This window comes from Heterodontus francisci, chromosome 29 (assembly GCF_036365525.1).
Source record: "Heterodontus francisci isolate sHetFra1 chromosome 29, sHetFra1.hap1, whole genome shotgun sequence".
In the NCBI taxonomy this organism is placed as follows: domain Eukaryota; kingdom Metazoa; phylum Chordata; class Chondrichthyes; order Heterodontiformes; family Heterodontidae; genus Heterodontus; species Heterodontus francisci.
The window spans coordinates 72,099,740-72,114,629 of NC_090399.1; positions in this window are offsets into that span (position 1 = coordinate 72,099,740).

The following is a 14,890-nucleotide window of genomic DNA, read 5'->3' on the forward strand; positions in this document are numbered from 1 at the left end:
AAAAGCCCTGGTTTTGATGTGGATGAACAGTCTCAGGAATAATAGCCCTGGTATTGATGTGGTTGAACAGTCTCAGGAACAATAGCCCTTGTGTTGATGTGGATGAACAGTCTCAGGAACAATAGCTCTGGTGGTGATGTGGATAAACATTGTCAGGAACAATAGTCCTGTTGTTGATGTGGATGAACAGTCTCAGGAACAATAGCCTTGGTGTTGTTGTTGATGAACAGTCTCAGGAACTATAGCCCTGGTGTTGATGTGGATGAACAGTGTCAGGAACAATAGTCCTGTTGTTGATGTGGATGAACTGTCTCAGGAACAATAGCCCTGGTGTTGATGTGGATGAGCAGTGTCAGGAACAATAGCCCTGGCGTTGATGTGGATGAACTGTCTCAGGAACAATAAACCTCGTGTTGATGTGGATGAACAGTCTCAGGAACAATGGCCTTGGTGTTGATGTGGATGAACAGTCTCAGGAACAATAGCCCTGGTGTTGATATGGATGAACAGTGTCAGGAACAAAAGTCCTGGTGTTGATGTGGATGAACAGTCTCAGGAACAATAGTCCTGGTGTTGATGTGGATGAACAGTCTCAGGAACAACAGCCCTGGTGTTGATGTGAATGAACAGTCTCAGGAACATTATATCTGGTGTTGATGTGGATGAACAGTCGCAGGAACAATAGCTCTGGCGTTGATGTGGATGAACAGTCTCAGGAACAATAGCTCTTGTGTTGATGTGGATGAACAGTCTCAGGAACAATAGTCCTGGTGTTGATGTGGATGAACAGTCTCAGGAACAATAGTCCTGGTGTTGATGTGAATGAACATTGTCAGGAACAAAAGCCATTGTGTTGATGTGGATGAAATGTCTCAGGAACAATAGCCCTTGAGTTGATGTGTATGAACAGTCTCAGGAACAATAGCCCTTGTGTTGAAGTGGATGAACATTGTCAGGAACAATAGTCCTGGTGTTGATGTGGATGAACAGTCTCAGGAACAATAGTCCTGGTGTTGATGTGGATGAACAGTCTCAGGAACAATAGCCCAGGTGTTGATGTTGATGAACAGTCTCAGGAACAATAGCCCTGATGTTGATGTGGATGAACAGTTTCAGGAACAATAGTCCTGTTGTTGATGTGGATGTACTGTCTCAGGAACAATAGCCCTTGTGTTGATGTGGATGAACATTGTCAGGAACAATAGTTCTGTTGTTGTTGTGGATGAACAGTCTCAGGAACAATGGCCCTGGTGTTGATGTGGATGAACATTGTCAGGAACAATAGCACTGGTGTTGATGTGGATGAACAGTCTCAGGAACAATAGCCCTGGTGTTGATGTGGATGAACATTGTCAGGAACAATAGCTCTGTTGTTGACGTGGATGAACAGTCTCAGGAACAATAGCCCTGGTGTTGATGTGGATAAACATTGTCAGGAACAATAGCTCTGTTGTTGATGTGGATGAACAGTCTCAGGAACAATAGCCCTTGTGTTGATGTGGATGAACAGTGTCAGGAACAATAGTCCTGTTGTTGTTGTGGATGAACAGTCTCAGGAACAAAAGCCCTTGTGTTGATGTGGATGAACAGTCTCAGGAACAATAGCCCTTGTGTTGATGTGCATGAACATTGTCAGGAACAATAGTAATGTTGTTGATGTGGATGATCCGTCTCAGGAACAATAGCCCTTGAGTTGATGTGGATGAACAGTGTCAGGAACAATAGTCCTGTTGTTGATCTGGATGAACAGTCTCAGGAACAATAGCCCTTGAGTTGATGTGGATGAACATTGTCAGGAACAATAGTAATTTTGTTGATGTGGATGAACCGTCTCAGGAACAATAGCCCTTGAGTTGATGTGGATGAACAGTGTCAGGAACAATAGTCCTGTTGTTGATGTGGATGAACAGTCTCAGGAACAATAGCCCTTGAGTTGATGTGGATGAACATTGGCAGGAACAATAGTTCTGTTGTTGATGTGGATGAACAGTCTCAGGAACAATGGCCCTGGTGTTGATGTCGATGAACTTTGTCAGGAACAATAGCACTGGTGTTGATGTGGATGAACAGTCTCAGGAACAATAGCCCTGGTGTTGATGTGGATAAATATTGTCAGGAACAATAGCTCTGTTGTTGATGTGGATGAACAGTCTCAGGAACAACAGCCCTTGTGTTGATGTGGATGAACAGTGTCATGAACAAAAGCCCTTGTGTTGATGTGGATGAACAGTCTCAGGAACAATAGCCCTTGTGTTAATGTGCATGAACATTGTCAGGAACAATAGTTCTGTTGTTGATGTGGATGAACAGTCTCAGGAACAATAGCCCTTGAGTTGATGTGGATGAACAATGTCAGGAACAATAGTCCTGTTGTTGATGTGGATGAACAGTCTCAGGATCAAAAGCCCCGTTTTTGATGTGGATGAACAGTCTCAGGAATAATAGCCATGGTCTTGATGTGGCTGAACAGTCTCAGGAACAAAAGCCCTTATGTTGATGTGGATGAACTGTCTCAGGAACAATAGCCCTTGATGTTAATGTGCATGAACATTGTCAGGAACAATAGTTCTGTTGTTGATGTGGATGAACAGTCTCAGGAACAATAAACCTCGTGTTGATGTGGATGAACAGTCTCAGGAACAATGGCCTTGGTGTTGATGTGGATGAACAGTCTCAGGAAAAATAGCCCTGGTGTTGATGTGGATGAACAGTGTCAGGAACAAAAGTCCTGGTGTTGATGTGGATGAACAGTCTCAGGAACAATAGTCCTGGTGTTGATGTGGATGAACAGTCTCAGGAACAACAGCCCTGGTGTTGATGTGAATGAACAGTCTCAGGAACAATAGCTCTGGTGTTGATGTGTATGAACAGTCTCAGGAACAATAGTCCTGGTGTTGATGTGGATGAACATTCTCAGGAACAATAGTCCTGGTGTTGATGTGGATGAACATTGTCAGGAACAACAGCCCTTGTGTTGATCTGGATGAACAGTCTCAGGAACAATAGCCCTTGAGTTGATGTGGATGAACAGTCTCAGGAACAATAGCCCTGGTGTTGATGTGGATGAACAGTGTCAGGAACAATAGTCCTGGTGTTGATGTGGATGAACAGTCTCAGGAAAAATAGTCCTGGTGTTGATGTGGATGAACAGTCTCAGGAACAATAGCCCTGGTGTTGATGTGAATGAACAGTCTCAGGAACAATAGCTCTGGTGTTGATGTGGATGAACAGTCTCAGGAACAATAGTCCTGGTGTTGATGTGGATGAACAGTCTCAGGAACAATAGTCCTGGTGTTGATGTGGATGAACAGTCTCAGGAACAATAGTCCTTGTTCTAATGTGGATGAACAGTCTCAGGAACAATAGCCCTGGTGTTGATGTGGATGAACAGTCTCAGGAACAATAGTCCTTGTTCTAATGTGGATGAACAGTCTCAGGAACAATAGCTCTGGTGTTGATGTGGATGAACAGTCTCAGGATCAATAGCCCTGGTGTTGATGTGGATGAACAGTGTCAGGAACAATAGTCCTGGTGTTGATGTGAATGAACAGTCTCAGGAACAATAGTCCTGGTGTTGATGTGGATGAACAGTCTCAGGAACAACAGCCCTGGTGTTGATGTGAATGCACAGTCTCAGGAACAGTAGCTCTGGTGTTGATGTGGATGAACAGTCTCAGGAACAATAGCCCTGGTGTTGATGTGGATGAACAGTCTCAGGAACAATAGCTCTGGTGTTGATGTGGATGAACAGTCTCAGGAACAATAGCTCTGGTGTTGATGTGGATGAACAGTCTCAGGAACAATAGCCCTGGTGTTGATGTACATGAACAGTCTCAGGAACAATAGCTCTGTTGTTGATGTGGATGAACAGACTCAGGAACAATAACCCTGGTGTTGATGTAGATGAACAGTCTCAGGAACAATAGCCCTGGTGTTGATGTGGATGAACAGTCTCAGGAACAATATCCCTGGTGTTGATGTGGATCAACAGTGTCAGGAACAATTGACCTTGTGTTGATGTGGATGAACAATGTCAGGAACAATAGTTCTGTTGTTGATGTGGATGAACAGTCTCAGGAACAATAGCCCTTGAGTTGATGTTAATGAAGAGTCTCAGGAACAATAGCCCTTGTGTTGATGTGGATGAACATTGTCAGGAACAATAGCTCTGTTGTTGATGTGGATGAACAGTCTCAGGAACAATAGCCCTGGTGTTGATGTGGATGAACATTGTCAGGAACAATAGCTCTGTTGTTGATGTGGATGAACAGTCTCAGAACAATAGCCCTGGTGTTGATGTGGATAAATATTGTCAGGAAAAATAGCTCTGTTGTTGACGTGGATGAACAGTCTCAGGAACAATAGCCCTTGTGTTGATGTGGATGAACAGTGTCATGAACAATAGTCCTGTTGTTGATGTGGATGAACAGTCTCAGGAACAAAAGCCCTTGTGTTGATGTGGATGAGCAGTCTCAGGAACAATAGCCCTTGTGTTGATGTGCATGAACATTGTCAGGAACAATAGTTCTGTTGTTGATGTGGATGAACAGTCTCAGGAACAATAGCCCTTGAGTTGATGTGGATGAACAGTGTCAGGAACAATAGTCCTGTTGTTGATGTGGATGAACAGTCTCAGGAACAAAAGCCCTGGTTTTGATGTGGATGAACAGTCTCAGGAATAATAGCCCTGGTATTGATGTGGTTGAACAGTCTCAGGAACAATAGCCCTTGTGTTGATGTGGATGAACAGTCTCAGGAACAATAGCTCTGGTGGTGATGTGGATAAACATTGTCAGGAACAATAGTCCTGTTGTTGATGTGGATGAACTGTCTCAGGAACAATAGCCCTGGTGTTGATGTGGATGAACAGTCTCAGGAACAAAAGCCCTGGTGTTGATGTGGATGAACTGTCTCAGGAACAATGGCCCTGATGTTGATGTGGATGAACAGTCTCAGGAACAAAAGCCCTGGTGTTGATATGGATGAACTGTGTCAGGAATAATAGCCTTGGTGTTGATGTGGATGAACAGTCTCAGGAACAATAGCCTTGGTGTTGTTGTTGATGAACAGTCTCAGGAACTATAGCCCTGGTGTTGATGTGGATGAACAGTGTCAGGAACAATAGTCCTGTTGTTGATGTGGATGAACTGTCTCAGGAACAATAGCCCTGGTGTTGATGTGGATGAGCAGTGTCAGGAACAATAGCCCTGGCGTTGATGTGGATGAACTGTCTCAGGAACAATAAACCTCGTGTTGATGTGGATGAACAGTCTCAGGAACAATGGCCTTGGTGTTGATGTGGATGAACAGTCTCAGGAACAATAGCCCTGGTGTTGATATGGATGAACAGTGTCAGGAACAAAAGTCCTGGTGTTGATGTGGATGAACAGTCTCAGGAACAATAGTCCTGGTGTTGATGTGGATGAACAGTCTCAGGAACAACAGCCCTGGTGTTGATGTGAATGAACAGTCTCAGGAACATTATATCTGGTGTTGATGTGGATGAACAGTCGCAGGAACAATAGCTCTGGCGTTGATGTGGATGAACAGTCTCAGGAACAATAGCTCTTGTGTTGATGTGGATGAACAGTCTCAGGAACAATAGTCCTGGTGTTGATGTGGATGAACAGTCTCAGGAACAATAGTCCTGGTGTTGATGTGAATGAACATTGTCAGGAACAAAAGCCATTGTGTTGATGTGGATGAAATGTCTCAGGAACAATAGCCCTTGAGTTGATGTGTATGAACAGTCTCAGGAACAATAGCCCTTGTGTTGAAGTGGATGAACATTGTCAGGAACAATAGTCCTGGTGTTGATGTGGATGAACAGTCTCAGGAACAATAGTCCTGGTGTTGATGTGGATGAACAGTCTCAGGAACAATAGCCCTGGTGTTGATGTTGATGAACAGTCTCAGGAACAATAGCCCTGATGTTGATGTGGATGAACAGTTTCAGGAACAATAGTCCTGTTGTTGATGTGGATGTACTGTCTCAGGAACAATAGCCCTTGTGTTGATGTGGATGAACATTGTCAGGAACAATAGTTCTGTTGTTGTTGTGGATGAACAGTCTCAGGAACAATGGCCCTGGTGTTGATGTGGATGAACATTGTCAGGAACAATAGCACTGGTGTTGATGTGGATGAACAGTCTCAGGAACAATAGCCCTGGTGTTGATGTGGATGAACATTGTCAGGAACAATAGCTCTGTTGTTGACGTGGATGAACAGTCTCAGGAACAATAGCCCTGGTGTTGATGTGGATAAACATTGTCAGGAACAATAGCTCTGTTGTTGATGTGGATGAACAGTCTCAGGAACAATAGCCCTTGTGTTGATGTGGATGAACAGTGTCAGGAACAATAGTCCTGTTGTTGTTGTGGATGAACAGTCTCAGGAACAAAAGCCCTTGTGTTGATGTGGATGAACAGTCTCAGGAACAATAGCCCTTGTGTTGATGTGCATGAACATTGTCAGGAACAATAGTAATGTTGTTGATGTGGATGATCCGTCTCAGGAACAATAGCCCTTGAGTTGATGTGGATGAACAGTGTCAGGAACAATAGTCCTGTTGTTGATCTGGATGAACAGTCTCAGGAACAATAGCCCTTGAGTTGATGTGGATGAACATTGTCAGGAACAATAGTAATTTTGTTGATGTGGATGAACCGTCTCAGGAACAATAGCCCTTGAGTTGATGTGGATGAACAGTGTCAGGAACAATAGTCCTGTTGTTGATGTGGATGAACAGTCTCAGGAACAATAGCTCTTGAGTTGATGTGGATGAACATTGGCAGGAACAATAGTTCTGTTGTTGATGTGGATGAACAGTCTCAGGAACAATGGCCCTGGTGTTGATGTCGATGAACTTTGTCAGGAACAATAGCACTGGTGTTGATGTGGATGAACAGTCTCAGGAACAATAGCCCTGGTGTTGATGTGGATAAATATTGTCAGGAACAATAGCTCTGTTGTTGATGTGGATGAACAGTCTCAGGAACAACAGCCCTTGTGTTGATGTGGATGAACAGTGTCATGAACAAAAGCCCTTGTGTTGATGTGGATGAACAGTCTCAGGAACAATAGCCCTTGTGTTAATGTGCATGAACATTGTCAGGAACAATAGTTCTGTTGTTGATGTGGATGAACAGTCTCAGGAACAATAGCCCTTGAGTTGATGTGGATGAACAATGTCAGGAACAATAGTCCTGTTGTTGATGTGGATGAACAGTCTCAGGATCAAAAGCCCCGTTTTTGATGTGGATGAACAGTCTCAGGAATAATAGCCATGGTCTTGATGTGGCTGAACAGTCTCAGGAACAAAAGCCCTTGTGTTGATGTGGATGAACTGTCTCAGGAACAATAGCCCTTGTGTTAATGTGCATGAACATTGTCAGGAACAATAGTTCTGTTGTTGATGTGGATGAACAGTCTCAGGAACAATAAACCTCGTGTTGATGTGGATGAACAGTCTCAGGAACAATGGCCTTGGTGTTGATGTGGATGAACAGTCTCAGGAACAATAGCCCTGGTGTTGATGTGGATGAACAGTGTCAGGAACAAAAGTCCTGGTGTTGATGTGGATGAACAGTCTCAGGAACAATAGTCCTGGTGTTGATGTGGATGAACAGTCTCAGGAACAACAGCCCTGGTGTTGATGTGAATGAACAGTCTCAGGAACAATAGCTCTGGTGTTGATGTGTATGAACAGTCTCAGGAACAATAGTCCTGGTGTTGATGTGGATGAACAGTCTCAGGAACAACAGCCCTGGTGTTGATGTGAATGAACAGTCTCAGGAACAATAGCTCTGGTGTTGATGTGTATGAACAGTCTCAGGAACAATAGTCCTGGTGTTGATGTGGATGAACATTGTCAGGAACAACAGCCCTTGTGTTGATCTGGATGAACAGTCTCAGGAACAATAGCCCTTGAGTTGATGTGGATGAACAGTCTCAGGAACAATAGCCCTGGTGTTGATGTGGATGAACAGTGTCAGGAACAATAGTCCTGGTGTTGATGTGGATGAACAGTCTCAGGAAAAATAGTCCTGGTGTTGATGTGGATGAACAGTCTCAGGAACAATAGCCCTGGTGTTGATGTGAATGAACAGTCTCAGGAACAATAGCTCTGGTGTTGATGTGGATGAACAGTCTCAGGAACAATAGTCCTGGTGTTGATGTGGATGAACAGTCTCAGGAACAATAGTCCTGGTGTTGATGTGGATGAACAGTCTCAGGAACAATAGTCCTTGTTCTAATGTGGATGAACAGTCTCAGGAACAATAGCCCTGGTGTTGATGTGGATGAACAGTCTCAGGAACAATAGTCCTTGTTCTAATGTGGATGAACAGTCTCAGGAACAATAGCTCTGGTGTTGATGTGGATGAACAGTCTCAGGATCAATAGCCCTGGTGTTGATGTGGATGAACAGTGTCAGGAACAATAGTCCTGGTGTTGATGTGAATGAACAGTCTCAGGAACAATAGTCCTGGTGTTGATGTGGATGAACAGTCTCAGGAACAACAGCCCTGGTGTTGATGTGAATGCACAGTCTCAGGAACAGTAGCTCTGGTGTTGATGTGGATGAACAGTCTCAGGAACAATAGCCCTGGTGTTGATGTGGATGAACAGTCTCAGGAACAATAGCTCTGGTGTTGATGTGGATGAACAGTCTCAGGAACAATAGCTCTGGTGTTGATGTGGATGAACAGTCTCAGGAACAATAGCCCTGGTGTTGATGTACATGAACAGTCTCAGGAACAATAGCTCTGTTGTTGATGTGGATGAACAGACTCAGGAACAATAACCCTGGTGTTGATGTAGATGAACAGTCTCAGGAACAATAGCCCTGGTGTTGATGTGGATGAACAGTCTCAGGAACAATATCCCTGGTGTTGATGTGGATCAACAGTGTCAGGAACAATTGACCTTGTGTTGATGTGGATGAACAATGTCAGGAACAATAGTTCTGTTGTTGATGTGGATGAACAGTCTCAGGAACAATAGCCCTTGAGTTGATGTGGATGAAGAGTCTCAGGAACAATAGCCCTTGTGTTGATGTGAATGAACTTGGTCAGGAACAATAGCACTGGTGTTGATGTGGATGAACAGTCTCAGGAACAATAGCCCTGGTGTTGATGTGGATGAACATTGTCAGGAACAATAGCTCTGTTGTTGATTTGGATGAACAGTCTCAGAACAATAGCCCTGGTGTTGATGTGGATAAATATTGTCAGGAACAATAGCTCTGTTGTTGATGTGGATGAACAGTCTCAGGAACAATAGCCCTTGTGTTGATGTGGATGAACAGTGTCATGAACAATAGTCCTGTTGTTGATGTGGATGAACAGTCTCAGCAACAAAAGCCCTTGTGTTGATGTGGATGAACAGTCTCAGGAACAATAGCGCTTGTGTTGATGTGCATGAACATTGTCAGGAACAATAGTTCTGTTGTTGATGTGGATGAACAGTCTCAGGAACAATAGCCCTTGAGTTGATGTGGATGAACAGTGTCAGGAACAATAGTCCTGTTGTTGATGTGGATGAACAGTCTCAGGAACAAAAGCCCTGGTTTTGATGTGGATGAACAGTCTCAGGAATAATAGCCCTGGTATTGATGTGTTTGAACAGTCTCAGGAACAATAGCCCTTGTGTTGATGTGGATGAACAGTCTCAGGAACAATAGCTCTGGTGGTGATGTGGATAAACATTGTCAGGAACAATAGTCCTGTTGTTGAAGTGGATGAACTGTCTCAGGAACAATAGCCCTGGTGTTGATGTGGATGAACAGTCTCAGGAACAAAAGCCCTGGTGTTGATGTGGATGAACTGTCTCAGGAACAATAGCCCTGATGTTGATGTGGATGAACAGTCTCAGGAACAAAAGCCCTGGTGTTGATGTGGATGAACTGTGTCAGGAATAATAGCCTTGGTGTTGATGTGGATGAACAGTCTCAGGAACAATAGCCCTGGTGTTGATGTTGATGAACAGTCTCAGGAACTATAGCCCTGGTGTTGATGTGGATGAACAGTGTCAGGAACAATAGTCCTGTTGTTGATGTGGATGAACTGTCTCAGGAACAATAGCCCTGGTGTTGATGTGGATGAGCAGTGTCAGGAACAATAGCCCTGGCGTTGATGTGGATGAACAGTCTCAGGAACAATAAACCTCGTGTTGATGTGGATGAACAGTCTCAGGAACAATGGCCTTGGTGTTGATGTGAATGAACAGTCTCAGGAACAATAGCCCTGGTGTTGATGTGGATGAACAGTCTCAGGAACAAAAGTCCTGTTGTTGATGTGGATGAACAGTCTCATGAACAATAGTCCTGGTGTTGATGTGGATGAACAGTCTCAGGAACAACAGCCCTGGTGTTGATGTGAATGAACAGTCTCAGGAACATTATATCTGGTGTTGATGTGAATGAACAGTCTCAGGAACAATAGCCCTGATGTTGATGTGGATGAACAGTCGCAGGAACAATAGCACTGATGTTGATGTGGATGAACAGTGTCAGGCACAATAGTCCTGTTGTTGATGTGGATGTACTGTCTCAGGAACAATAGCCCTTGTGTTGATGTGGATGAACATTGTCAGGAACAATAGTTCTGTTGTTGATGTGGATGAACAGTCTCAGGAACAATGGCCCTGGTGTTGATGTGGATGAACATTGTCAGGAACAATAGCACTGGTGTTGATGTGGATGAACATTGTCAGGTACAATAGCTCTGTTGTTGACGTGGATGAACAGTCTCAGGAACAATAGCCCTGGTGTTGATGTGGATAAACATTGTCAGGAACCATAGTTCTGTTGTTGATGTGGATGAACAGTCTCAGGAACAATAGCCCTTGTGTTGATGTGGATGAACAGTGTCAGGAACAATAGTCCTGTTGTTGATGTGGATGAACAGTCTCAGGAACAAAAGCCCTTGTGTTGATGTGGATGAACAGTCTCAGGAACAATAGCCCTTGTGTTGATGTGCATGAACATTGTCAGGAACAATAGTAATGTTGTTGATGTGGATGAACCGTCTCAGGAACAATAGCCCTTGAGTTGATGTGGATGAACAGTGTCAGGAACAATAGTCCTTTAGTTGATGTGGATGAACAGTCTCAGGAACAATAGCCCTTGAGTTGATGTGGATGAACAGTGTCAGGAACAATAGTCCTGTTGTTGATGTGGATGAACAGTCTCAGGAACAAAAGCCCTGGTTTTGATGTGAATGAACAGTCTCAGGAATAATAGCCCTGGTATTGATGTGGTTGAACAGTCTCAGGAACAATAGCCCTTGTGTTGATGTGGATGAACAGTCTCAGGAACAATAGCTCAGGTGGTGATGTGGATAAACATTGTCAGGAACAATAGTCCTGTTGTTGATGTGGATGAACAGTCTCAGGAACAATAGCCCTTGTGTTGATGTGGATGAACAGTCTCAGGAACAATAGCTCTGGTGGTGATGTGGATAAACATTGTCAGGAACAATAGTCCTGTTGTTGATGTGGATGAACAGTCTCAGGAACAATAGCCCTGGTGTTGATGTGGATGAACAGTCTCAGGAACAAAAGCCCTGGTGTTGATGTGGATGAACTGTCTCAGGAACAATAGCCCTGATGTTGATGTGGATGAACAGTCTCAGGAACAAAAGCCCTGATGTTGATGTGGATGAACAGTGTCAGGAAAAATAGCCCTGGTGTTGATGTGGATGAACAGTCTCAGGAACAATAGCCCTGGTGTTGATGTTGATGAACAGTCTCAGGAACAATAGCCCTGGTGTTGATGTGGATGAACAGTGTCAGGAACAATTGTCGTGTTGTTGATGTGGATGAACTGTCTCAGGAACAATAGCCCTGGTGTTGATGTGGATGAGCAGTGTCAGGAACAATAGCCCTGGCGTTGATGTGGATGAACAGTCTCAGGAACAATAAACCTCGTGTTGATGTGGATGAACAGTCTCAGGAACAATAGCCTTGGTGTTGATGTGGATGAACAGTCTCAGGAACAATAAACCTCGTGTTGATGTGGATGAACAGTCTCAGGAACAATAGCCTTGGTGTTGATGTGGATGAACAGTCTCAGGAACAATAGCCCTGGCGTTGATGTCGATGAACAGTGTCAGGAACAAAAGTCCTGGTGTTGATGTGGATGAACAGTCTCAGGAACAGTAGCTCTGGTGTTGATGTGGATGAACAGTCTCAGGAACAATAGCTCTGGTGTTGATGTGGATGAACAGTCTCAGGAACAATAGCTCTGGTGTTGATGTGGATGAACAGTCTCTGGAACAATAGTCCTGGTGTTGATGTGGATGAACAGTCTCAGGAACAATAGTCCTGGTGTTGATGTAGATGAACATTGTCAGGAACAATAGCCCTTGTGCTGATGTGGATGAACAGTCTCAGGAACAATAGCCCTTGAGTTGATGTGGATGAACAGTCTCAGGAACAATAGCCCTTGTGTTGATGTGGATGAACATTGTCAGGAACAATAGTCCTGGTGTTGATGTGGGTGAACAGTCTCAGGAACAATAGCCCTGGTGTTGATGTTGATGAACAGTCTCAGAAACAATAGCCCTGGTGTTGATGTGGATGAACAGTGTCAGGAACAATAGTCCTGTTGTTGATGTGGATGTACTGTCTAAGGAACAATAGCCCTTGTGTTGATGTGGATGAACATTGTCAGGAACAATAGTTCTGTTGTTGATGTGGATGAACAGTCTCAGGAACAATGGCCCTGGTGTTGATGTGGATGAACATTGTCAGGAACAATAGCACTGGTGTTGATGTGGATGAACATTCTCAGGAACAATAGCCCTGGTGTTGATGTGGATGAACATTGTCAGGAACAATAGCTCTGTTGTTGACGTCGATGAACAGTCTCAGGAACAATAGCCCTGGTGTTGATGTGGATAAACATTGTCAGGAACAATAGCTCTGTTGTTGATGTGGATGAACAGTCTCAGGAACAATAGCCCTTGTGTTGATGTGGATGAACAGTGTCAGGAACAATAGTCCTGTTGTTGATGTGGATGAACAGTCTCAGGAACAAAAGCCCTTGTGTTGATGTGGATGAACAGTCTCAGGAACAATAGCCCTTGTGTTGATGTGCATGAACATTGTCAGGAACAATAGTAATGTTGTTGATGTGGATGAACCGTCTCAGGAACAATAGCCCTTGAGTAGATGTGGATGAACAGTGTCAGGAACAATAGTCCTATTGTTGATGTGGATGAACAGTCTCAGGAACAATAGCCCTTGAGTTGATGTGGATGAACAGTGTCAGGAACAATAGTCCTGTTGTTGATGTGGATGAACAGTCTCAGGAACAAAAGCCCTGGTTTTGATGTGGATGAACAGTCTCAGGAATAATAGCCCTGGTATTGATGTGGTTGAACAGTCTCAGGAACAATAGCCCTTGTGTTGATGTGGATGAACAGTCTCAGGAACAATAGCTCTGGTGGTGATGTGGATAATCATTGTCAGGAACAATAGTACTGTTGTTGATGTGGATGAACTGTCTCAGGAACAATAGCCCTGGTGTTGATGTGGATGAACAGTCTCAGGAACAACAGCCCTGGTGTTGATGTGGATGAACTGTCTCAGGAACAATAGCCCTGATGTTGATGTGGATGAACAGTCTCAGGAACAAAAGCCCTGGTGTTCATGTGGATGAACAGTGTCAGGAAAAATAGCCCTGGTGTTGATGTGGATGAACAGTCTCAGGAACAACAGCCCTGGTGTTGATTTTGATGAACAGTCTCAGGAACAATAGCCCTGGTGTTGATGTGGATGAACAGTGTCAGGAACAATAGTCCTGTTGTTGATGTGGATGAACTGTCTCAGGAACAATAGCCCTGGTGTTGATGTGGATGAGCAGTGTCAGGAACAATAGCCCTGGCGTTGATGTGGATGAACAGTCTCAGGAACAATAAACCTCGTGTTGATGTGGATGAACAGTCTCAGGAACAATAGCCTTGGTGTTGATGTGGATGAACAGTCTCAGGAACAATAGCCCTGGTGTTGATGTGGATGAACAGTGTCAGGAACAATAGTCCTGGTGTTGATGTGGATGAACAGTCTCAGGAACAATAGTCGTGGTGTTGATGTTGATGAACAGTCTCAGGAACAACAGCCCTGGTGTTGATGTGAATGAACAGTCTCAGGAACAATAGCTCTGGTGTTGATGTGGATGAACAGTCTCAGGAACAATAGCTCTGGTGTTGATGTGGATGAACAGTCTCAGGAACAATAGCTCTGGTGTTGATGTGGATGAACAGTCTCAGGAACAATAGCCCTGGTGTTGATGTACATGAACAGTCTCAGGAACAATAGCTCTGTTGTTGATGTGGATGAACAGTCTCAGGAACAATAGCCCTGGTGTTGATGTAGATGAACAGTCTCAGGAACAATAGCCCTGGTGTTGATGTGGATGAACAGTCTCAGGAACAATAGTCCTGGTGTTGATGTGGATGAACAGTCTCAGGAACAACAGCCCTGGTGTTGATGTGAATGAACAGTCTCAGGAACAACAGCCTTGGTGTTGATGTGGATGAACATTGTCAGGCACAATAGTCCTGTTGTTGATGTGGATGAACAGTCTCAGGAAAAATAGTCCTTGTTCTAATGTGGATGAACAGTCTCAGGAACAATAGCTCTGGTGTTGATGTGGATGAACAGTCTCAGGAACAATAGCCCTGGTGTTGATGTGGATGAACAGTGTCAGGAACAATAGTCCTGGTGTTGATGTGGATGAACATTCTCAGGAACAATAGCCCTGGTGTTGATGTGGATGAACAGTCTCAGGAACAACAGCCCTGGTGTTGATGTGAATGAACTGTCTCAGGAACAATAGCTCTGGTGTTGATGTGGATGAACAGTCTCAGGAACAATAGCCCTGG